The following is a 24,444-nucleotide window of genomic DNA, read 5'->3' on the forward strand; positions in this document are numbered from 1 at the left end:
ACCATTTTTTGAAGCACAACCCACATTTTCCCCTACGCCGGCGCTGCCTGGTTTGAGTTATTTTTTTTACTCTGACCAGCCCACAGCACCGGCTAACGTCAATCCTTAAATATGGCATCCACATGGTGCGTAGGAATGGCGTTAGTCGGCGGTAAACCTTTTGACACAAGCCAGCGCTGGTTTGCATCAAAAAGTATAAATATGGGCCAAGGTACCTACATGAAGAACGTCAATGCTGGACACATCCCCTACGAGCAAGTCACTATGTATGTGAAATAGGTTGAACACATGTATGCCTCGTCCACTACATACAGCAGGAATGACTATGAAAGAGTGCTCAGCCAATAACGTCAGCTGAGAGTACAAGTGAAACACATTGGTGTGAAACAGATATACTTAACCTCATCTGAAATTGGCACTGCTCAGTGTAGCAGTGTTGACATGAACTGCAGGCTGTAGTCAGATGTTCCACAGTGCCCAACATTCCGACACAGGACCCAAACAATGACAGCTTAAAAAATACACCTATCTGTCCAATACATGGGAAACATAGTCACCGTGAGTGGTGGGTACAGTGGATGGCAGATGCATTGACAAGTAGGTGTGTTGTAGCTGCCAATGTGACAACTCAGTTGTAAGTGGGAATGAACATGTCAATTGAGGGATCTGGATAAAGGACGGAATCCCCAGACCAACACACAATTCTCACTGTACACTCAAGGGAAGACCCTGAGACCCAAGCATATGACACATGCAGTAGGGGAATACCCAAACTTTTATTATATAGGTATAAAACTGAACTAAAAAATATGAAAAACACCTATCCTAACCTAATCTAGCCTACCTATACATTACCCACAATCGTTCCTAACTACTTATGCTAAACTTACTTACCACATTTAAAAACACATTCCAAATATTGCCCCCCACCCCCTTATATCACGAGACACATGCAGGACAACATATACTAACCTAAACATATACTACCTAATCCTAAACAAATATATATTTTTTTGTATATTTTTTAATTTATTTAACACATAAATGCCCCAACATTACCACCGACTCACCCACAAACTAACATGTCATAATTTGAAAACCCACCCCCCAGAGCTACTTATCCTATCTAAACAACTAACCTAATCTAACCTATCACTAACCCCCTAAAACGCACTACAAAATGTGATAACGAATGAAGAGGGAGGGGACTGAACTGGGGGTGAACGGGAGGCATCAGCTCATAGGTTGGTCCTCTTGAGTGTCCTCTTGATGGCCTTCAGTCTCTTGGAGTTGCGTGTCCACCTCCTTCTTGAGTCTGTCTAGCTTCTTGAGGACCAGTTTAATTTCACTCTGTAAGTCCTTATTGTCTGACATGTCCATGGCAGCAGGCATGGTGGGCTGTGGTGCTGATGTAGAGGGTGTTGCAAGCGGGGCAGAAGTGACGGTGGTGGCTGTGGCCCCCTGTTTTGCTGTGGTGCTCAGTCCACTGTGTGTGGGCAGTGTTGGTTCCCCCTGACTGAATGCCCGCCATTCCCCAGTGGCTCGCTCCTTCCGATAGCGTTGTGCAATATTGTGGTACCCAGATTCCACTACCAATATGTGGCGATAGCGCACTGCCCTCTTCTGGAATTCCCCGAGTTCCTCACTGACCATGCTGGCAGCTGTTAAATTGAGACAGGCAACCATCAGTGTCAGCATTGTGTGATGTCTGTACAGATAATACTCTAACACTCTACCTCGATTTGATTTGCACAGGCACTCCAAATCACATTCCAGATAATCCAATTTCCCTGACGAATGTAACGGCAACGCTGCTTACCCATCATGTAATTGACACCAAAGGAATGCACAAAAAGAGTTGGAACCAAAAAAAGGATCTGTGCATTGATTTAGTGCAATGTGTCACAATGCAAAGGCATCAACTACTTCACATGGGCCAGGGCCACTAATCTTCATCATCTGAGTCAACTTTAAACCACACAACACCAGTAACTAGTAGATGTCATTGGGAGTATGGTATGCAATTCTTAATCATAAGGTGTCAGTGTTGATTGGGACACATGCAAGCCTGATTGAGATGACTGTCGTCTACACTGTGACCATCACATCTACCTACAAATATGTTGTTTCCCCTACCCCTGTGCCTTGGGGGGAATGGCCATGCAATCCATCATCACAACTGTCAAGGTCAACCACTAAGGCATGTCCACTTATACATGGAGTTAGGAAGTGGACCACATGTGAGGATGGCTGCCACCTAGAAAGCAGGTATCCATAGGTCATTCACATCTACATTCATGTGTGCAGGTGTGGACACCCATCAACACCTGATCTGCCAACACAATTCCTTAAACACCCACATTGATGCCAGCACACATCTGGCCTTGACCTGCATGCATGCCTATTAAATACCACATAATTGTCACATAAATGGAGTACAACTTATGGGGCACCATGCTGGGGGACAGTTACCCACCCAGTCCTACACGTACATTACAATACAGGGATGCACCAATTTGTGTGGAAAACTGGTGCATCACTGTGTTGTGAGAATGACAGTATGACCCAGTGAAAATATTCTGACAGTGGTGCTCTTCCAAGTCACATATGGGCCTACATGTGGCTACTTATCACCTTGTTCATACGTTGCTGCCTATTGCGCAGCACAAGATTCCCAAGATATGACTCTCTGCTCGTGAATGGGTAACCCTTACATGGGACACAATGTCACCATCCAGCCTGCTTTGAAATCTTATCATGTGCCAGCTCATCATATCTAGCATTGAGTGCAACATACAAGACTCACTCACACAACAGCCACAATCACTACACAGGACAGACATTATCACACTTACTGCATACATTTGGGTCCTGAAATCTTGCCACTTCTCCAATGGTGTAGGGCGCAGGTCCACCTGTTGTTGTGTAGCCATTTTAGTTATAGCTCCATGCACGTTATTGTAGCATACTAGGCCTGCCGCTGTGCACATTAACCTAGTTATATTTTATTCAGCCTCATTTATTATTTTAACAATAGCCACTTTTGCAGTCTTTTTTTATTTTTGTCTATCTAACTGTTTTTGCCTAGGCCAGCACTCTGTTCTCAAACAAAACATTCTTGCTCACTCTGTCCTTCTTCCAAGGCTGCAGTAAGATAGGTTGCCGGTGAATGTGGTATAAAGTTTTGTCTCTGACATTCATAGAAAACACTCATCCTTACGTAGGAAAATTTTCTCAGAACATCAGCTGTTTTATTATAAAAACACTTCCCTGTCCCTTACACGTTAGAGGGAGATTCCAGCCAGAGAACCACGACTGTATGCTGATTGTTGAATGCTACAGCTGCTTATGCAGACTTCAGGCATTTGCTCAGATACGGGGGATGATGTCTTTCCAGGGGAACCTGAAGGGCAGAATTAGAGCTTAACACGCAGTGCTCTATTATAGCCTAGGTAGGAATTAGTTTATTGACTCTAGTGACAATATGGTAGCGTTATTTCTATTCTTCAGTCTCCTTGTCACAATTTTAATCTTGTCATGCTGTATCATCCTGGTTATTGCAGCCCATTCTTTGCTATTTAAGATGCAGTCGCTTCATTACAATATTATTGAAACATATACTGCCTCTGTTTGTCACTCTGTATGTGAGACCAATGTGATTGAGAGAAACGGATGAGACCTGAGTGACCACGGTTTCCCTGAGAAATCAATTATGTCATGTGCTTGGCTGCCCAATCATCCCGCCCTTAGGTGGAAATGAGGCACCGCTAGTTAGCCAGAGCAAAACCCGAATTGGAGCGACAGGTGTCACCCATAGTGGGTCAGACTCAGTCTCCCACACCGCAGGCGATTCTGCAGCTCAAATTCCAGTAGTCTCATTAGAATAATGAGAGCCTACGTGATACTGCAAGACATGGATGGAAAAACATGCTCACTGTCATATCACTGTCACTACGAGTGGACAAAATATCACAGTGTGTAACATTTTAGATGAGTGAGCTAGTGATCCTGCTTGAAGACAGTGCAACAGACATACCACTGCAAACTCACATTGACACTGACACTCTGGTGATTGAGAGCCACACATCTGCACACGTGCACTGGGCCTAAGACTCATGTAGTGCTATACCCTACAACAACCATATGTGGGCAATCCATTAAAGATGGTACTCCATGGCATGATTTGGGTGACACATCCATGGTACTACCCTGGTGCACTGCAATACAAGTGACTCCGGTATTGTGGCTTGTGGTTCAAGGCACACAGAGTAATGGTTTGATGGACATGGGGTTCAATTTCTGGTCTGCGATTATCATGCGTTCAGTGATCCATGACTGATGTGGCACAGTTGTATGTTGGTAACAAATGCCCCATTGCCAGTGTCCCCTAAGGCGGGTACCCCCCCTTTGCAAACATAATGGCAGGGATCATGTGTGTGCAATGATGACAATGTAGTGCTATACATGGATTGCCCACTTTGCCGTCAGGATTCAGTGAAATATGGTATGCTGCCGGTGTCTTGCCTTATCATCATTGACACAATGCAGGGGCACAGGCGTCGCGATGGCCCCTAAGTGATAGTCGTACATGACTCAACAAACCTCTGACCAGCATTGTTAAAATGTACAGACATGTGAACTCCATCTCTGTACTGGGACAGTTACACTGCGTTCTGTTTGCATTCAACCTGTCTACAAGCATTGCATGCAGCATGCCAACACATCTGCTACTGTCACTTAGGAGCGTTCTACAGTAAACGTGTGTCAATGGAATACTCACCAACAGGGTCACCAATCACCACACTGAGATGGTCTAGCAGATCCTGCTCTCTGGCCACCAGATCAGCCCAGTGATGTTTCAGCTGGTGCTCGTTACAGCTGCTATGGTGCACCCTCTTCAGGTGGTGGAGCACGTTGCCCAACCGCAGCCTCCTTGCATTCGTCTGATACCCCTGTATTGCTCTACCCCCATCTCAAGCATCATTGGCCCACCAGCCACACGAAGCCTCCGAGCTCTTCCTCCCCATCTGTGTCAGCCTTTCCCTTCCTGACATGTCCCTCACGCACAATGTAAAACAGTAAATAGGAAAATAACCTTTGACAAAAAAGGAAACTTACAGCCCAAACTTATTAACCCCAACTAACCCAACTAATCAAGTACCCGGACAGACACCCCACAGTACAAGTACAAAGAGAAAGACAGAAAACTACACAAAATCACAGACACTGGTACAATTAACAGTCACAATTCACACCAGACACAACAAGAGAGACACCACAAGATACAAAATTAGCCTAAAACACACCACCAACACCAAGACACGGCCACACAGTCGAAAGATGCATAGACTGTAATGTCAAAGTGAAATTACACCCGCTGTACCAGGCCTGTAAACAGGATTTCCTATTACATCACTTCCTCTACTTTTGCATCACGTTTTACGTCATGCGTATATTTTTTTTACGCATAAGATGTTTGTGTGACTATTTCCGACGCATTACCTATGTGTGCTTCAATATACAACGCTTTACCTGTATGCTTTGATTTCACAGGATATCCGCATGAGTGTAGTGCGAGGGTGGGATTCACACTAAGGGCCTATGGTTCGAAACTTTGCGTTTGTGGATGTTTTCAACACATACACAACTCAGGCATTGTTGATGATGGTTGATGAGTGCTATGTAGGATATGTTACCCTTCATCTGTCTGTAAATGTTGGTAATGAGCTCATGGTGACTTCGGAGTGGACTACACAAATGTCTGACATATGTACATATTTGGTACATACTGTGTTTGACACACTGTGCCTAAATTCCAACCATATCATGTTTTGAACACGTCAGTTTGAACTCATTACAATTAGCTTTGTTTATTGTGTTGTTGTGGTGGACCTGCTGTCCTAGCTGCATGTGTTCTATTTTTGAGGTGCATTCCATAGAAGTGTCCAGTCCAAGTGTGGGCATGTGTACCCTGTGTCAGGATTTGGGCCCCATGGCAGTGACAGGACTGCTTTCCAGGGATGGACTGCGCAGGGCACGCGTTTTGAAAACTGCTTGTCAGACCTTGGACCATCATGCAATCCATTGTCACCAATGATGCCCCCACTTATCAAACAAGCTCCTTGCAGACATTGCAAGTCTCACACTTAGTAATGTCAGTGGTCTGTTCATACATTCCTGTCCTTCTGATATTTTACATCCAATGCCTCATGTGTGGGGCCCTTGTTTACCTCATTTTTGGAGATGTTGTAGTTGTGTGTCATGAGCTACAGTTGTACAAGTTGGCAACGTGGATGTGACTCATATGTTGTGGTCCATTGATTGTGTCATTCAGTTGTGACATTCAAGTAATGAGTTTATTTGTGATGTGTGAGACGGTTGCAGTACAATCATTCGCATCACATGTGATATTGGAACAGAAGTTTTCAGACTTCTATTTGTGACATGCTCCCTGAGGTAATACTCACATTCCTAAGGTACATGTGATGGAGAATGAAGACACCAGAGCAGGATTGTGTGATCAAGTAAGGTGTTTATTTACAAATATTAACAAGGTGTGTACTGTGACTATAAAGTGAAAAAGTTGTGTATGATTTGCTGTCTGCGGCGCATTCCAGCAGCTGTGTTCTGCTGTTGCCCTCATTTTCCCTGCCATCATCCTCCTCCTCCTCAGGCAGTTCTTGGTCCGGCTCATATAATGGAATGTTCATCCTCACACAAATGTTGTGCAGGATAGCACAGGTCAGTATCATTTTACAAACAATTTGTGGGGCATATAGGAGGCTGCCTCCTGTGATGTCCAGGCACCTGAATCTGGACTTCAGGATCCCAAAAGTCCTTTCCCCAATGGTGCATGCCCTCTGATGTGCCTCATTATAGGCACGCTCTGCTGCCGTGCTTGGGTTGAGGAACTGGGTCATGATCCATGGCTGGATCCCATAACCCTGATCCGCTACAAAAGATAATAGGAGTGAGTATTTTGTTAATGCTTGCAACAGGATTGTCATGTAGCATGGCAGTTGATATATTGTGTTGTTTGTGACTCATATGTATTTGTGGTATGGTGTGAGTTCCTGGCCTTCTGTAAGGTCTTCTCAGCTCTGGGTTGTTGGACATGACAACTTGTGTTTGGGTCAAGGACCTGGGATATATGATTTGGTTTCCTAACTGTTGGTCAGTATGTATGTACTATGCGTTGTGTAGTGTCCCATATGTATCAGTGTGCTTTCACTGGTGGGGACATGATACAGCCACACACACAATTGGTTCAGATGTGGTGGTAACATGGATGTAGTACACGGCCTGGACATCCCATCCATTTAGACATGTGTCATTGCAGATGAAATGCGACACTGAGGCCCATTGAATTGGGTAGGTGGAAATGCACAACACATCTCCAAACTTGGCAGCATTGACCTATTAAGTATCGACAATGCACAATTGTCCCATATGTGACTTATTTCTAAGCAACCCTTTGTTGTACCCTCTGCCAGTTGCTCATGTGCAGCCGTGCACCTACACTACTGACCTTGCATCAGGGAGCAGAGCTAACTGCGTAGTGGAGGTGAATGTATCTGTACAGGAAGGGCCACCTCCCTATACACATGCTGTTTTGATGGACAATTGGCTCTTTCAGTGTGCACCGCAGTGTGCAGTATGCATTGGTGGCACATTAATATGTGTTCATAGCACAGTCCACTTCCTTATTGCAACCTGCAAACGGCACCCTTGAAGTGGTGTTCGATGTTGGCACTGCCTCAGAATTTCTGTGTCACCTACATCTGAGTCAGCATCATCATGCTATGTGTCATGTTGTTAGACCTGCTGCGACACACATTGCACACCCCTTCCACGCTATATACTGCTTGGGAGGGTGGCCGATTGACTATATGGCCTCAAGTAATTGGAAATAGTTCATCTTTCAAGTTGTTACAGTGCAGGCCATGACATTGTCACTGTGGGCTTTAACATTGGTCCCTTGGTGCTCCTGAGTGCCAGCTAATGTTTGTGGCAGCCGTCAGTTGTCCAAGGGTGTGTATCCCATTGTGTCAGGGTGTACAACATAACTACCAGTGTCGCACCTCAGTGTCACCCTGCCTATGGGCCAATGTAGTGGTGTATGTCTTGTGTGTCCTACAGGGTTGTTGTGCTGTGTGTATATTGCTATGTTTGGAGACTTACCAACAAGTAGGCCATTGCCATATTGTCATTCCTGGATGTGCTCATTGATCCTGCTTTGCCAGAATATGAAGGAGTCATGGACATTCCCAGGATACTTGGCCAAGATGTTAGTGAACAGTCCCTCGTGGTCAACTATGGCCTGCACATTGATAGAATGTGTGTGCTTTCTGTTCCTGAGTATGTGCTCTGTTGCTGCAGGTGGGACGATCCGGACATGGGTGCAGTCAATTGCACCGAACAAATGCGGGAATCCATGGATTTGATAAAAACCCCTGTTTTATCTCCTGCTGCTTCTGTTGGGTGTTGGGGAGGCTGATGTGGTGGGTGTCAGGGAGATTATGGCATCTAACACTTTGGGTAGGAAAGCCGAGAATGAGGGCTGTGATACCCCAGCAGCCAGGGCACCCGTTGTCTGGAAGGAGCCACTTGCCAACATAAGCAGGACAGCTAGCAGCTTGGTCACAGGTGGTATGTTGTGTGGTGTCTGTAGGCTAGCTGTTAGTTGTGGCTCAATATGACGCAGCAGCTGCAGTATGGCTTGGCAGTTGAGTCGATAGCTCCAAATGATGTCCTGTTCCCTAAGGCCAAGGAGGGTTGTCCAGTTTCTGAAAATTATTTTCTGCCATCTGAGTTGCCTTTGTGGGCTGCGTTGGTGTGGAGGTTGTTGCTGCCATTGGTCCTGTGCTCGCCGTTGTCTTACAAGCTGCATCAGTAGCACCTCCATGTTGTTCTGTTGGTCTGTGATGTTGTTTGTGTGTGTTTTCCTTATGTAGTGATGAGTTTGCCTCATTTTAATGACTGCCGTGACCCAGGCATTAAAATTTGAAGCAAATCAGAGGTAACGTCATTTTTTGGGTCCGCCTCCCTCCTGTGCGTCATTTTTGCCCAGTTGGATAAATATGGCGCTATGGGCTTTGAGTCATTTTTTGGACGGGAATGCCTACCTTGCATCTCATTGATGCAAGGTGGTTTCACACATCCTTAAAATTATGTTATCTCCATATTTTTGATGCTAGACGGGTCTAGTGCCAAAGTATAAATATGAAGTTAAGCTTGCGCTGAATTAGTGTAAAAACAATTACGCTAATTCAGCGTCAACAAAGTATAAATATGGGCCACACTGTCTCACTTTAAGATTGTATTTTTCAGGTATCTTGCCTTGGGCATACTCCATCTCATATTTTTCCCACCTCAAAAACTTCCTTTGAACCACCCGTGGTGTCCTCGATGTCCTTAACTGAAAATGGTTGCTATGGATTTTATTGGTAAACTGCAAGAGCTAGAGTTAAAGGTGGTTTAAAGACCAGACCTTAGGCACAGCAGCCCATGTGCACACTTGTTTTGGTGACCATTAAAGGGTATTAGATCAATTCAAACCAATGGTAATTAACAAAAAGTTGTTTGTGCTAAAATAAAGTTTAAAGGCCACCTTCCATTGGTAGGTGATGTTTAATAAACCAACATCTGACAAGTGTGAAGCGTGAGCATCAGGCTGCAGGCTCCCACTACAATTTTAAAGCTAACTCTAGCAGCAGGGCTCTTTATGGACACTGGATGGCTGTGAGAGAAGCTAGAGGGCTTCCTATACATGCTGGAAGAAATACCAAGAGCCATATTTATACTTTTTGACACACAACTGCGCCAATGCAGTTGTGCGTCAAATATTTTACCGCCGGCTAACGCCATTCCAACGTACCATGCGGGTGCCTTATTTAAGGAATGACGTTAGCCGGCGCTGCTGACTGGTCTGAGTAAAACAAAATGACGCACACCAGGCAGCGCCGTCGTAGGGGGCAATGGGGGTTGTGCGTCAAAAAATGGTGCAAGTCAGGTCTGAGGCAAAAATCAGGCCTCAAACCGGACTTGCACCATTTTTTGTTTTACACACAACCCCCATTGACATGACTCCTGTCTTAGCAAAGACAGGAGTCATGCCCCCTTGCCCAATGGCCATGCCCAGGGGACTTCTGCCCCCTGGGCATGGTCATTGTGCATAGTGGCATGTAGGGGGGGCCAAATTAGGCCCCCCATGCCACTTAAAAAAAACTTTAAAAAATACTTACCTGAACTTACCTTTACTTACCTGGGATGGGTGTCCTCGAGGGGTGGGAGAGGGTGGCAGGGGGTGTCCCTGGGGGCAGGGGAGGGCACCTCTGGACTCCTTCCGAGCCCACAGATCCCTTAACGCCTACCCTGACCCAGGTGTTAAAAAACGGCGCACATTAGGCTGTGCGCCGTTTTTTAAGGCCCTCCCCCTCCTGTGTGTCAAAATGACGCTGGGGTATAAATAAGGCGCACAGGCCTTAAAGTCATTTTTTGGAAGGGAACGCCTACCTTGCATATCATTAACGCAAGGCAGTTTCCCGCTGCCAAAAAATGACGCACACGGTGGAATTCTGTTGTCCAGGGGGGGTCGGGCGTCAAAGTTTAAATATGGGACAAGGATTGCGCCGAATGTGCGTCAAAATTTTTGACGCACATGCGGCGCAAACAGAGTATAAATTGGCCCCATGTGTTCACCACTGTTACAGATTATGAACAAAATAAAGAGCAATTTCGCCTGCAGACTTAATTGTTGCGTGGGTAACAACACTAATGGAGCTGCAGGCATCATGGAAACCTAATAAACAGCTAATATTCGGCACCTAACTGAGAAATAAAAACCAAACAAGGACTATCTGTTGACCTTTCACTGGGGCCAGTATGGGCTTCATAAATTTTCCAGAGACAATTGTAAAGTTTCTGGTATTGGAAAGCTTTCATAACCTTCCAGTGAATAGGGCTGGACATGTTGCTGCTCTTGCCCGTTTGGATTGGCTGGTTCGCTGACTGACGTCCCTGATGGCCAAAAGCAATAGAAGACCCAAAGATGAGAGGTTGGGGTTATGTAGTTGCAGTGAGAAAGAATGACATTGGAGCTGTTTCCACCAGTTGGGGATGAGGCCTAGAAGATGCACACACTAGAATGAACGTCACCTCTAATCACACTTCATTGCAGAAGGTTCACCCCTTAAGGTAAGGCCTCTGGCTCACCTGAACATACTTTCACCACCCTCATCGATTGGAACGTGGGCATCATTGATCCCTGGAGGCCTGAGAACTGATGGCTGTAGTGTTTTTCATTTACCTTTCCTCGTACCAGTGTGGATGCCAGATTTGGGCACAGCTAAATCCTTCCATTTGGGGAAAGACTCCCTAAGAAATCCCCACACAGTATAGTGCCTATCATCTCGGCAGTTAGTCAGAGTTTGCCTAAAGGTGGGTGCAGCATTTCAACAGCGAAACAGTGTGAGAACCAAGACACTTTGCTTGTGACAGGGCCCTGTATTCATCCTTGTGATTGTTGTGAAACGCATTTTAATTTAGATTTCCTTTTTCTTTCTACCGCTTATAGCGATGCAAAGGTTCCCCTCTTGGGTGCTTCATTATCTGTATTATCACCAGGACTGTCGCTTCTAAAAGCATTCCCAAAACATCAAAGAGCCCCAGCAAGTGCACACTAATGCACTTAGAAATCTGTGGACCAGTGGTGCACTACTGGAAGGGAACTCGTCCCTTAGTTTTGAATATCATACTTTTCTCTAAAATACAGCTCATGGGATCCTTCCACACAGCCTTATTGATGCAGGAGGAATGAAGGATCTGCAGCAGCTGGAATTCCTTGCACTTGTCACTCTGTCTTCATGCTATAGCATTACATGGATTAATGTTAAGTGATAATCATTGAGGGGATTGCATAGAGGTGGAGTCTTGCAGCCCACTCTTGTGCAAGGTGCGAACTTACCCTGCAGCAAGGAACTCTGAGTTTGTGTGTCATGATCCTGCCACCAGAGTCTAGTTTGTGATTCAGGTTGCAACAGTAATGCCTATGGACGTCACTCTGAGTTCACTGGAGAAGTATTTATTTAGAAACTTCACAATTTTCATGAGCTTTGGATAATAAGAGGCACATTTACTATTCTTTCATGCAGCACAGGGCACCATGGGAACTTGCTGTGCTGCTTTGCGTAAAAGAGAGAGAGCAGAAAAGCTTCATATTTACAAAAATATGTAGCATTTCTGCTCTCTCCCTGCACTTGTGCACAGTGTGCTGCTTAGCGCCAGCGCAGGCACACTTGCACTATCGTGCAAGTGTGCCTGCATTATGGACAGAATTGATTTGCTGCAGGAAGGCATGGCTTCCTGCACAAAAATAATCATTAGAGGCATATTCCGCTTTCTATGTGTCCTGCAGAATGTAGCACCCATTGAAAGAGAACTAATGGGGAGAAAAAAAAAGAATTTTCCTTGTTGCACTTCTATTGGGTAGGCCCAGCATTTTGGTGCACAACCAGATTTACAAGTATTTGTAAATTTGGGTTTGCCCCAAAATCCATGGGTACATGCATGGGAATGCCCATGCACCACTCATGTTACACCTACCTGAAGCAAAGTAACCCAAGGCAGCGCTATGGGATGCACTGCGTTACTTTGTAATTTTTTGCCAAGCCACACAAATTGGCTGTGTAGTTTAGTAAATACCGAAAATCATTTTGCATCAGGGTAACAAAAGTTACGCAAACCCAATAAAATCATAGTAAATCTGGGCCTAAATGTGTGTCTTATTCCTTATGCAATGAAATCTTGCCCTCCTAAAATTTTTAATTGCACTTTTGAAATTGAACATTTCCTAGTCCCAAGTAGACCTACAACCTCTCCTAATTCAACAAGTCTTATTCTAAAATATTAAATGACTATTTGAATCCATTTCCTGCTTGACTATGGTCATTGTTGTAGCCACTGACCTTGCCAACTATCGGCACTCAACTCACCTGGCATTTCACCACTACCATAGCTGTTTCCCCCTCCCTTGCCCACCAGCACTGAAAGGATCTGGCGTTTCCACCGTGGATTTTTCCACCTTCACTCCTCCAAAATACAAAAAATCTACTGTTTCCACCACTACCGTTGCCGTTTCCACTGTCTATTCGGTCACCACTGCCAAATGGATCTTGCTCCTGTACTACTGCCATTCCTTTAGCACTGGCTTCGGCCACCTAAGGAAGCTGGCATCTCCACTTCCACGGTTGCTGTTTCCACCGTGTGACGCCCCTGCCCCATTCCCTCACCTCTCCTCTCCTCCCCACCCAAGGGATCTGGGGTTTCCACGGCTACAGCTCGTACATCAGAGAAAATATCGAAAAAAGACTTTTGTTCTTTATAGTAATGCAATGTGTTGAGTTTTTTGAGGTTTCACTACGCCCCAACATCAATCAAAAAGCAAGTCTTTGAAGAGCTGGCAGGCTAAAATTTTCACGTTCAGTTTTGAAATTAGAGGCTGCTCAGTTCCTCTAACGAATAGAAAGATTGAATTAAAAACGTGAAAAATCAGTTTAGAAAAAAAAAAAAGCTGTTTTAAACCCTTGCTGTTTCTCAAGAGTACATTACGTATTCGTCATAAAAATGTATTCTCGCTGACACTGGCTCACATTAATAGAAGCCGAGAAAACTAAACAATATTATCGCTCTAGCTTTTAGCACCTGGTCAGCCCATTCATCCGTTCAAACATCGCCCTGCTTCGTTCTGATCCCATTAACAAATAAACCATTTTGGACATTTACTTTAAGCTCAGTGTGCCAAGAACAACAGAGAAATTTCTAACCTGGCACCCAGGGCGGCAGAGTGCCACTTCACCACGGGGCTACCATAGAAACGAGCAGCGGTGTGACATTAGCTGCTCCTCGACAATTACCTGATAACGGTGTTTTGCAAAGCCACCCGTTTGCCATTTCTATTTTTAGTGCATACAAAGAACACTTCCATAACTCTCAGGGCAAGGGGAACTATATGGGAACGTTTTTTCGAAATGTTCTTGCTTTACAGTGCTTAGGGCCAGATGTAGCAAAGGTTTTTACCCATTCTGTGTCTACGGGAAAAAGTGTTCATACATATGGCCCTTAGCGCCTAGTGCTAGCTCGCCCTCAAATTTACAAGGAGTTATATTTCCTGTTCTCCATTTTGCTGTGTGATGGAAACAGCTCATGAAAGACCCAGTTTCATTCAAATATAAAAAGAACAATTACAATCAAGCTTTCTTAAATTGTTTCCAAAAGATAGAAAAAGTGAATCAACTCAAAGAAACAAACACTTTACATTAAAGACTCTATGGAGAAAATACTGTATTAATGTAAAGTACCCATTAACAACTTAAAGTACATGAACCATAGACATCAGATTCACATAACAGTTTGTCTCTTAAAAGCTCATCTTCTGTCAGCTATCATTATGTAGAAAAATCTGGTGCAAATTACGCATGTTTAATGTATGACATCTCCATCTAACGTTCGAAGTGCACACCACGTAGTTCCAACTTGTTATCCCACTAGAGCACGCGCATGGCCCTATTTTAAATTTTGTTGCGTCGCATTTGCGCCATTGTTTGACGCAAAAGCGGTGGAAACTTACAAAATAAAATTTTCAGAAAGTGGTGCAAATGCGGCACTAAAAAAGTATAACTATGGGCCTATGTTTACTGCAAATGACTGCCATTTTGGGTCTGATTTAAAGCGGGAAATTTGTGCAGGTTCTAATGCAATCACTGTTGATTTTTCACAAGGCGTTATCCCACGGTTACAGCAGCTTTCAGAAGGCTTTGCAGGTCAATGTTGAAGATGTGACTCAGATGCCAGAGACAATTCACAAGGCCAAATGTCTGATAAATGACCTGTTGAACAAGGAAAATGTCATCATGGCAGGCATTTGGGCTGTAATCCTAGACCGGATCAACGGAGTCAGCAAATCCCTTCAAAAGGAAACAATAGAACTTCAAATGGCCATCGATCTTCTAAAATCACTGCTCGATTTTTTAACATAATCACAAAAAAGGGGAGTACGGGGTTGTATATAAAGTGGGGGGGTCAGTAGTGTACTAATTGTGACGCTAGACCACTCGTAGTCCTCAACTAGAGGTGAAAATTAGGTGGGCTGTGTAGTGATGTTCGGTCTGGGGGGAAGGTGAGGAGTTGGGGAAAAAAACAAGGAAAGGAAAGTTTCCTTTACGGACTAGGTGGTCTCACACACTATATAGTGTCATGCTTCATCATATGACCACCTAGCCCCACCCAGGTAGGGTCCTGAATGAGAGGTCGGTATAGGCGCACAGAGAGCGCCCACCTTTGATGCAAGTCTTACTATAAGGGGACGCTCCCTCTCCAGGATACCAGAGGCCAGTAGCCTCAACTGTGAGGGTCCTCCCCAGATATTTTCTTGGTTAAGGTAGGCCCTCCCTTCCATATGTGATTATTTTCGCAGTGTTTAAGTAGGAATCACTACAGGGATCCAATGCCCTGATGAATGCCCAGAGACTCTCCATAGCTCCACCATAAGGGCAGAAACATGTCGGCTACCCCATTTTAGACAGGTGACCTTGTGAGTCATTGCTCTCACACTGGTTCCCCATCCTTTTTAACCACACCACACAGGACCCCCATTAAAGTTACCCGGGTACCTGAGTAGGTGTTTTTATTTCCCTAGTATAGCTGGATCCCTATTTCCAGGAATAAGATTAATTTACGCACTCCCTCCTGTTCTTTTAACAGTGAGGTTGAGTCCGCCCAGGTGGCACTGTCCTACCTGGGTGGGGCTAGGTGGTCATATGATGAAGCATGACACTATATAGTGTGTGAGACCACCTAGTCCGTAAAGGAAACTTTCCTTTCCTTGTTTTTTTCCCCAACTCCTCACCTTCCCCCCAGACCGAACATCACTACACAGCCCACCTAATTTTCACCTCTAGTTGAGGACTACGAGTGGTCTAGCGTCACAATTAGTACACTACTGACCCCCCCACTTTATATACAACCCCGTACTCCCCTTTTTTGTGATTGTGTTCTTGTGGGAGCCGAGTACGGTTTGGTTTTTTTCCCCTTGCTCCCATCCGCTCTCCCTTGTGTAATGCGATTTTTTAACATCACAAAGAGAAAAGTTTGATGACTACGAAAAGGAAAGCAAATGAGAAAAATTGATGCACTATGCATTGATGAAAGCAGGTGTGTGCATGTAAGAAAAAGACAACATCACAACGATGGTGATCTGGAAGAGGTTTTGCTTTGAGGAGGGAAAAGTTCAAGATTGAAACTTACCTACCACTATTCGATAAGTTATGTGCAGAGCTTTCCCATCGTGAGAAAGCATAGAACAAAGTTCATTCTCTAATTGTTTGCTCGTTAAGTTCCCATCGAAGACAGATAGCGAAATTAATGAAGCAGCCCAAAAATTTAGAGAGAATTATCCTAAGGACATTGAGTTGGAGTTTGCAGGTGAAAGGGTTAATTTTAAGTATTTGATATCACAGTTAGAAGACTCTGATGAAACATTGCCAGCATCGCAATAGTACAAAGAAATGTTTTTAAATATGGTGCAATCAACTTTCCAAAATGTTATGACAGCCTTTTCAAAGTTAAAGCTACTGAAAAATTGTCATCGATCTTCAATGACACAAGAACTAGTGACTCACTTGCCATTATGGCCACTGAATACAACTTCTTGCAAAAGGTAGAGTTCCAAGATATCCTGATTTCACCACAAACGAAATGAGGAAAGTGAATATTTAAAGCTTTGTTGGTTTATAAAAAAAAAAAAAAAATGGTTTAATAACATTAGTAATTGTTAATGTTTAGTTTTGTGTAATAAAATTGGTATATTAAAATGTTGGTTGATATAGGAGATAATTTGCAAGAGGGGCCCCTTAATTTTGACTGGTTAGGGGTCTCCACAGGGTTTAATCGGCACCGCTCAGGGCCCGATTCACACAGGAATTTACACCTCGAGAAGTTAAGAGTGCAGTGTCTCCGCACTCTGGGTGTAATCACTGCATTCGGGGCATAATCGCTGTACGGCGCATTGCAGAGAGTGCACCGTACGGAGATTCCACCCCGAGTGCAGAGATTCTTCCATGAGTGCAGAAGCTCCTCACTCATAACTTTACGAGTCAAAAGTCCCTTTTTGAATCCTGCCCCCAGTTTCATGTACCTTATACTTTAACACACCCCCGCAGCGAAAAACGGGTGCAATGTAATGCTTTTTTAGATAACCTCATCACTCTTCTGTTGAGCATTCTGCCTCCCTTCTGCTTGAGAACTTTATGAGTTTGGAAGATTGCTGTCACTCCTCTGCTTCTGTGTTGTTAAATTCTTTGAGCGATATAGGTTTTACACAATTAACAGCGGAACCAACTCAGTGCTGGATGCAGTATTTTTAACAACTCTGTGACGAGAATACTGGAGGAGATGTGGCCTATTGGCTGAAGCAGCACAGTTCAGAACTGGGGGGAACCAGGCTTGAGTCCCGGCCTTGGCTCAATATTGTGGGATTCTGGGAATGAATTGCCCTGTGCCCAAAGAAAACAAGCACTGGCAAAACCAATAGGTCTGGCCTTGAATGTAGCTTTTCATTCTATGCAATCTAAATTTTATAAATGAATGAGAAGATATGTATGTTTTTAGGTTTCACATCCGATGGTGCTTGCATTAGTATAGGGGTTGCTGTGAAATTACACGTTCATCATTTTGGCAAACATTTTACATTCAATACATACCCCACACATACAGAACGGTGCTTCAGAGCAGCTTTCTTCCAGTAAGGGCTTGAGACATTGCTCAAACAAATCTTGGGTCATCCTGCAGTAGCAAACTTCGGTTTGTCCTTCAACATTTTGTGGACTGATTGAGAACTGTTTTATATCAGAAAAGCAGTGTGGATTATCACACATTTAATTCTTTATCTCATTAATGGATTGTATATGCAAAGCTTTTCTTGTGTTACACTACAGCTGGATTTTTTTTATTTGCTTTTATGCATTTATGGGGATTAGGAGACGTAAATCTCCTCACAACCCAAAGATGTAAAAGACCAGTCTTTTACCCAGAGAATCATGAGTTTGCTACCAGCAACCAAGCTAGGACCAGGAAAGCTGCAGTTTTACAATACAGCTGACAGGTGACTTTAAAGGAGAACACAACTGCTGGAAAGCTGCATTTGCACACTACTACTGACAGATGCCCTCACAGTAGATGAAATATTGCAGCTGTAGCGAAGACAGTTATGCTCCATACAATTATAATGTATGGGGAAAGGGAAAGGGAACTGTGCTAAGCAATTCCTTAATAAAAAAGGAGGGCAAGGGGAGCTATAAAATTCAGATGGACTTTCTGATCGTCACAGCTCTTCCTGGAACAGAACTTATTAGTTCATCCCATTATTTCCCCTGTAGCATGTTATTTGCAATCCTTTATTAATACCTATACACCTGTATAGCAGTACCTGTCCAAAAAAAAGAAACCTGGCATTCTTGCAAAATTCATACATAGGCAACGGAGGAGTGAGTTATGCAATGTCCGTATTTATTCTGTGTAAATGTGAAACAATACTTGCACCATAGAAAATAAAGCATGAGTGTGCCCTGCACTTAGGTCCAAGTTTTCCACTGCCACAGTCTTGGTCAAGTGATAGAAAGCTGAAGTGCCAATACGCATCCTACAGATGTCCTCAGAGGAGTGTACTATGGAGATGAAAAGCCTGTTGCACTGAACTGCAAGCAGTTGTCCTTAGAGGCAGATACAACGGTGCCGGAAAGCTAAATTTGCACTATACTACTAACAAAGAGGCTCCTAGAAAAGTGCACTGGATATAGAGGTGTAAAACTTCAGTTGTGCTACACTACCTGTAGAGGTCCGTACATAAGAGTGCAATGGAGATGGAATGCAGCAGATGCACTACTACACCGACCGGGGTCCTAACAGCAGAGTAAAATGGCTTCAAAGCCCTTCCTGGGTGCATACCTACACTTTGGAAAAGCAAGTAATGCAAAAGGCACACACCGCTGACATCTTGAGAAAATACTTACAACACCGCTTTGCATCTAGGTGCAAATTTTCCTAAAAAAAGTGCAATAAATAAACAGATTAACATTTGCAAGATCACATTTGCCATGGACTGACTTCCACCATTAAACTGCTCCTTTGTTTTTAGGAATTAGGATGTACACCCCAATGAAGAATGGCAACTAGACAACTATTCTGGCATAAGTCCAATGTTCTGGAATTTTTGTACCTAAGGAATACATGTAACAGAAACACCTGTTTAATGGAAAGTGTAAGGTCAGCAAATTTGCTGTAGTTCCTAAAGTCATTACTAGAGACCCCATCCAATTCAATTGCTTGAATTTGGAAACACAAAGCTAAGAGGATGTGGTTTCAACCTAAAATTTGCAAGTATACTCTTGCTACTCTAATGCCTTGTGCATCTTGGAAAGCTGCAGTTGCACTAAACTACCACCAGGAGTCCTTATAGAATGGTGAAATGTAGCTCAAACTCTTGTTGAGCTCTACTAACACAGACTCTCACAAAAAAGAGAAACAGAGATGGAAAGTTGCAGTTGTGCTACACTACCAACAACGGTCCTCGGACAAGAGCGCAAGGGCGATGAAAAGCTACAGTTGCACTCTACTACAAACAGAGATCCTCACAGAAGAGGTCAATGGAGATTGAGCACTATACTACCTACAGAGGTCCTTGCAGAAGAGTGTAATGGAGTTGGAAACCTGCAGTTGTGCTATGCTACCAACAGAGGTCCCCATAGAAGAGTGAAGTGTAGATGCTAAAATTGCTACAATCTACTTCCAACAGAGATCCTCACAGAAGGGTAAATGGGATGGAGATGGAAAGCTACTGTTGTGCTATACTACCAACAGTGGTCCCAAAAGAAGAGTGCAATGTAGATGGAAAACTTGCTGCATTCTGCTACCAACAGAGGTCCTCACAGAAGCGTACAATGGAAATAGCAAGCTACAGTTGCACTATGCTACCAACAGAGTACAATGGAGATGGAAGATGTAGTTGACCTATACTACCCATAGAAGGACTCACAGAGTAGGGCAACAGAGATGAAATCTTGTTGTCTATACTACCAACAGAGGTCTTCACAGAAGAGTGCAATGGTGTAATAGTCCTTCCTGGGTGTAAACATTCACTATGGAAGAGCGAGTTATGCAAAAGGCATATAAAGATGAACTCTTGAGAATATACACACATCACTGCTATGCACCTACGGTCAAGTTTTCCTAAAACAAGTGCAATAAACAAACATATTATGTTTTGTAAAATCACATTTGCCACAGGCTGGCTTCCATAATTAAACTTTTTTTTGTTTGTACTTATTAGGAATTAGGATGTGCACTACAAAGGAGAGTGGCAACAGCACAATAATTCTAGGATTTAGCTAACATCATGGAATTTTCTTGCAGGATGAAAACATGTAAGTGCAACACCAGACTATCAGAGAGAAGCACAAGGGCTTCCTTAAGTTGTTGCTAGAGGTTTCCCTCACGGCAAAGTTCTAATCTTGGGGCTCTATTTTTTAGGTGTATGAGCAAAGGTAAAATGTAGTCACTTAAAGTAAATGCATCCAATGGCTGAAGTGGGCTAGTTCACTCACCTATCTGTTGTGCTGTGGTGAGTATTATTTTAGTGACATTTGAACAGACTAATGGTCAAAAAGTGTTGATAGAAGCCTCTATCTACATATTTATTTTTGTATGATATTGTTTGGAAAACATGTGTCTGGCAAGACAGCTAAGGCTGTCTTTAGACCAGACCTAAAATTTGTAATGTTATCTGACGCTCATGTAAAGCGCTTTAATGCTTGTGGGCCAATTTTGCACTATATAAAACTGCAAAATCAAATATTGCTTGTGAGATCGTCATATCACTAGGTCTTTGATTTTGTTTTGGTATGACTTTGCACATCCACAGGCCCCCCCCCCTAAGTACTAATGCTAAAATGATCAAGAGACATAAATCCATCAACCTTCAAAAAACATCTAATGAGGTTACTAGCACAACTGCCAAGGTCTCCTGTGCCATACAATAAGCTGTTTTAGATCTTTGCTTCTTCTTGTAGTGCCTAGGTGACTGACAATATTTTCAAATAAAAATACAGGTCAGAATTTCATGGTGTTTCCTGGGTTGATATAGAACTTAAGTAATTAAAACAAATGCAGAGCACAGGTTAGTGAATAAGTGAAAAAACATAGGATCAACTGGATTACATTAAAATAAAAATTAAAAAAAGTTGTGAATGTTTGTTTTTTGAGATTGTTATGGAATTTCTTAATTAAATGGAGGCCTTTTAGCTGCACCTATGAGTACAAGCAGCCCTGCCCAAAACAAAGAGGAGCAATTCAGGTAACCAAACGTCACTGCACTCAGTGCCAGGCAGGTGTGGTGTGCCCTGAATCCACTTCTCTTTCTGGCTTTGTGGTAAGTGGGCTGGACAGAATTGTCAGGTGGGTTCGGTGGCCAATGGGCCCTGGAGCTGGCTGGCCTCAAGCAGACGATGTAGGAAGCTTCACCATGGCCAAGGTCCATCCAAACTTTTATCCCCAGCGATGATGGTGCTTTGTAGCCCTTCCTAGATGCAGGCAATCTGGGCTTGCAGTGTTGGTTAGTACTTGGTCCTGGAGGACGTTTTGGACATTGTAGTTACAGGCAGAGATAACGAAGCGCTCAAATTAATACTGTCCCTTGCCCCCCATGGGTTTGGGGCAGTTCAGCATTTGATGGAACTCCACAACAATACAACTTTTAAGCCTCAGATGACATGGCGTTGTGGAATCTTATTGTTGGAATTCTGTTGTTGGTTCTGGTCTCCGGCAGGGCAGGGGTGGTCCTACCACCCACAGGTAGTTATCCAGTCTCTGTGCTATTGAGTTAATGTTAGGTATCTGCTGCCTTGGTGTGATCTCCCTAGCTGCGGGCTTTAAAATCTCTGGCTTGTGCCTGACAGCAAGAACATTACAAAAATATAAGCTTCCTAATGAAACAAAATAGGAAAAACTTATAAAGATCATGGAGCCCACTAAATATCAAACACAAAAGCAAGCCTAGACAGGTTGTGGAAAATGGTGACTAATCAGCATCTACTTCAATCACAAAAGTCATACTGCAGGCAATAAACTGCACCCAGTCCGTGTTGGAGACAAAGATTGGTGAGGTTGGGATGAAGGCTGCCACACTCACCATGACATTCACAATGTGTTCAATTAGTGACAAAGTAGAGGGTTGCACCTGGAAGAAATGGCCAAGGATCTTAAGAAGAGAGTTTTGCAACTAATGGAGATCACCAGGATCATGTGTAGGCCAAGCAAGGTGCAGAGGGCTGCATGCCAGGGATCGGCTTCTGCACTCTGCGGATCCCAGGCGTAGCAGAGGGTATGTATCCAGAATGATTCATAGAGGCCCTTCTCTGCACTCTTCTCCTTGCTGTGGACCTTTTCGACTTGTTTCATGGTGGAAAGGCATAGAGGGCCCTAAAGTCACAGCCTCCTGCTGTCACCAGGTAGCTCAATTACATGGACCATGATCATGGGAAGTAGGCAGCATGCAATATAGGCCTAGTCATGTATGACTTTCTCTGCATCATGGTTTTTCCACACTGTAGCAGGTTGGCAGGTGGCAGCACACATCTTTGATGAAGTTAGAAATAAACTGAGGACAGGGAACGTAACCTATATTATCCTCTTCTTAGCCAAGCTGAAGGTTATTCAGGTCAAAAACATGCTTCTTTTGAATCCCGGGAGCAGCATCAGATTAGACAGCTAAAAGTCAAACACTGCAGCCTGCAATCTCAGAGAGTGGAACCTGGGCTCATTTGAGGCAGAGTCAAAATATTAGAGACAGAAGAGGGGACATGCACCCAGTTGAAACTGATCATGTGGTGCCATTTGGGGACAGGCAGGTTGACAAAGCCTCAGAGGCAACCATAGATGAAGCACTTGCAGTCGGAAAATACTGAGGAGAACCTCCTTGTGTGCAATTCCACCTTTTTGCCTTTTGTTTACTGTCTTGAGCAGCCTCTCCAAGGGCTACGTCACTCTGTTCCAAGACAGAAAAATGATTGATATAAATGATAAATTACCTGGTATTTGGTGTATTCCTTTTGGATGATACTATACCTTGAGCAAGTTATCCCTGTCAAGATGGGGTCGTCTTGAGTGACAAACGTGGTCCTTTTCTTGTGATTTAGTAATTGTAGCGTGTGTGGGATTTCGTAAAGTGTTCCACAATTGTTCCTACCGGAAGTTGTGGGGACTGTATAAGTCAGGAGATATTTCCAGGCGGAAGAGCAACGCATATGGGTGGAGGTGGATAAATATGTTCTTTTAATAGTTTTTAGTTAAGCTTACTTCTTCACATTATCTTTGGGTGCAAAAATTCAAGGCAAACGTTTAGTGATACCGGATCAGCAATGGGTAGGATTAAAAAATCTGCCATGTCCTCTTGTGTGATGCAAATTGCCTAAATGAAAAAACAACAGACAACTCAGGAAAGTTCATAATAAACGAGTTAGCTTTATTCTACAAAAAGTAGCTTAGACAACACAAGACTTCAACTCTGTTGGCTTCACTGATTCCACACTTTGAGGAACAAGTGACTTTTGTTAGTAGCTAAGAATAAACAACAAAATCCATAATTGATTGAATGAAATGCAGACATCTATATATGGGAACATGAACCACGTGAGACCGTGCTAATGAAATCAAATTTGGTTCTGACACAAACACAGTACACGGACTGGAGAAAATAGCAGTCTGTGCAACTGTAGAGTCGGAGTCACACTAACTATTGCCTCACTAGAGCCTTTATCCTTGAAACTAGACAAATGCAGCAGCTGGACTATGTCCTCATGTCAAACAATCGCAGTGCGTCCTGATGTGTGCACAGCTCTATAGGCAACTCAAGTTTGGTTAATATAGAATGCGATATATCTTTTGAAACACTAAATGGAAGCAAATGATTAGACTGCATATACGTTACATCACTGTCAATGTTTTATACATGTATTGCCGTGTTGCCCATTTGGAAGACAAGAAACTGAATCAAGGTTTTGAGCTAGGTTTCACAATCTAAGCCATTCTTCAGTCAGCGAGCATTAGTTCCGCTGTGGCTAAGACCGTAGCATCCTGCATAAGCAACGGGACGACAAGAAGCATTAGGAAGATTTCGGTCCTAACAGAACAAGAATGAATTGTCCTGCTCAGTTACCTCATTTCATTGCTCACCTACCTGCAAGCCTAATACTTTCTTTTTAATCCCAGAGACCTTTATCCATGCTTTCTAGTTAAACTGAGGAGTCATCTGTCTATTGTTCTAAAGATTCCCTTCCAGATAATTTAGACTTGCATTAGTAGCTAGGAATCGTAGTTCTGAATGAAACAGAAACAATG

At 43.6% G+C, this 24,444-nt stretch overlaps 1 protein-coding gene across 3 annotated transcripts in view; it reads right to left on the bottom strand.

Annotated features, from left to right (window-relative positions):
• Positions 1 to 24,444, bottom strand: part of SYT16 (synaptotagmin 16) — a 569,077-nt gene that overhangs the window by 350,993 nt on the left and 193,640 nt on the right. The window lies entirely within an intron of this gene.

Source organism: Pleurodeles waltl, chromosome 9 (assembly GCF_031143425.1).
Source record: "Pleurodeles waltl isolate 20211129_DDA chromosome 9, aPleWal1.hap1.20221129, whole genome shotgun sequence".
NCBI classification, from domain to species: domain Eukaryota; kingdom Metazoa; phylum Chordata; class Amphibia; order Caudata; family Salamandridae; genus Pleurodeles; species Pleurodeles waltl.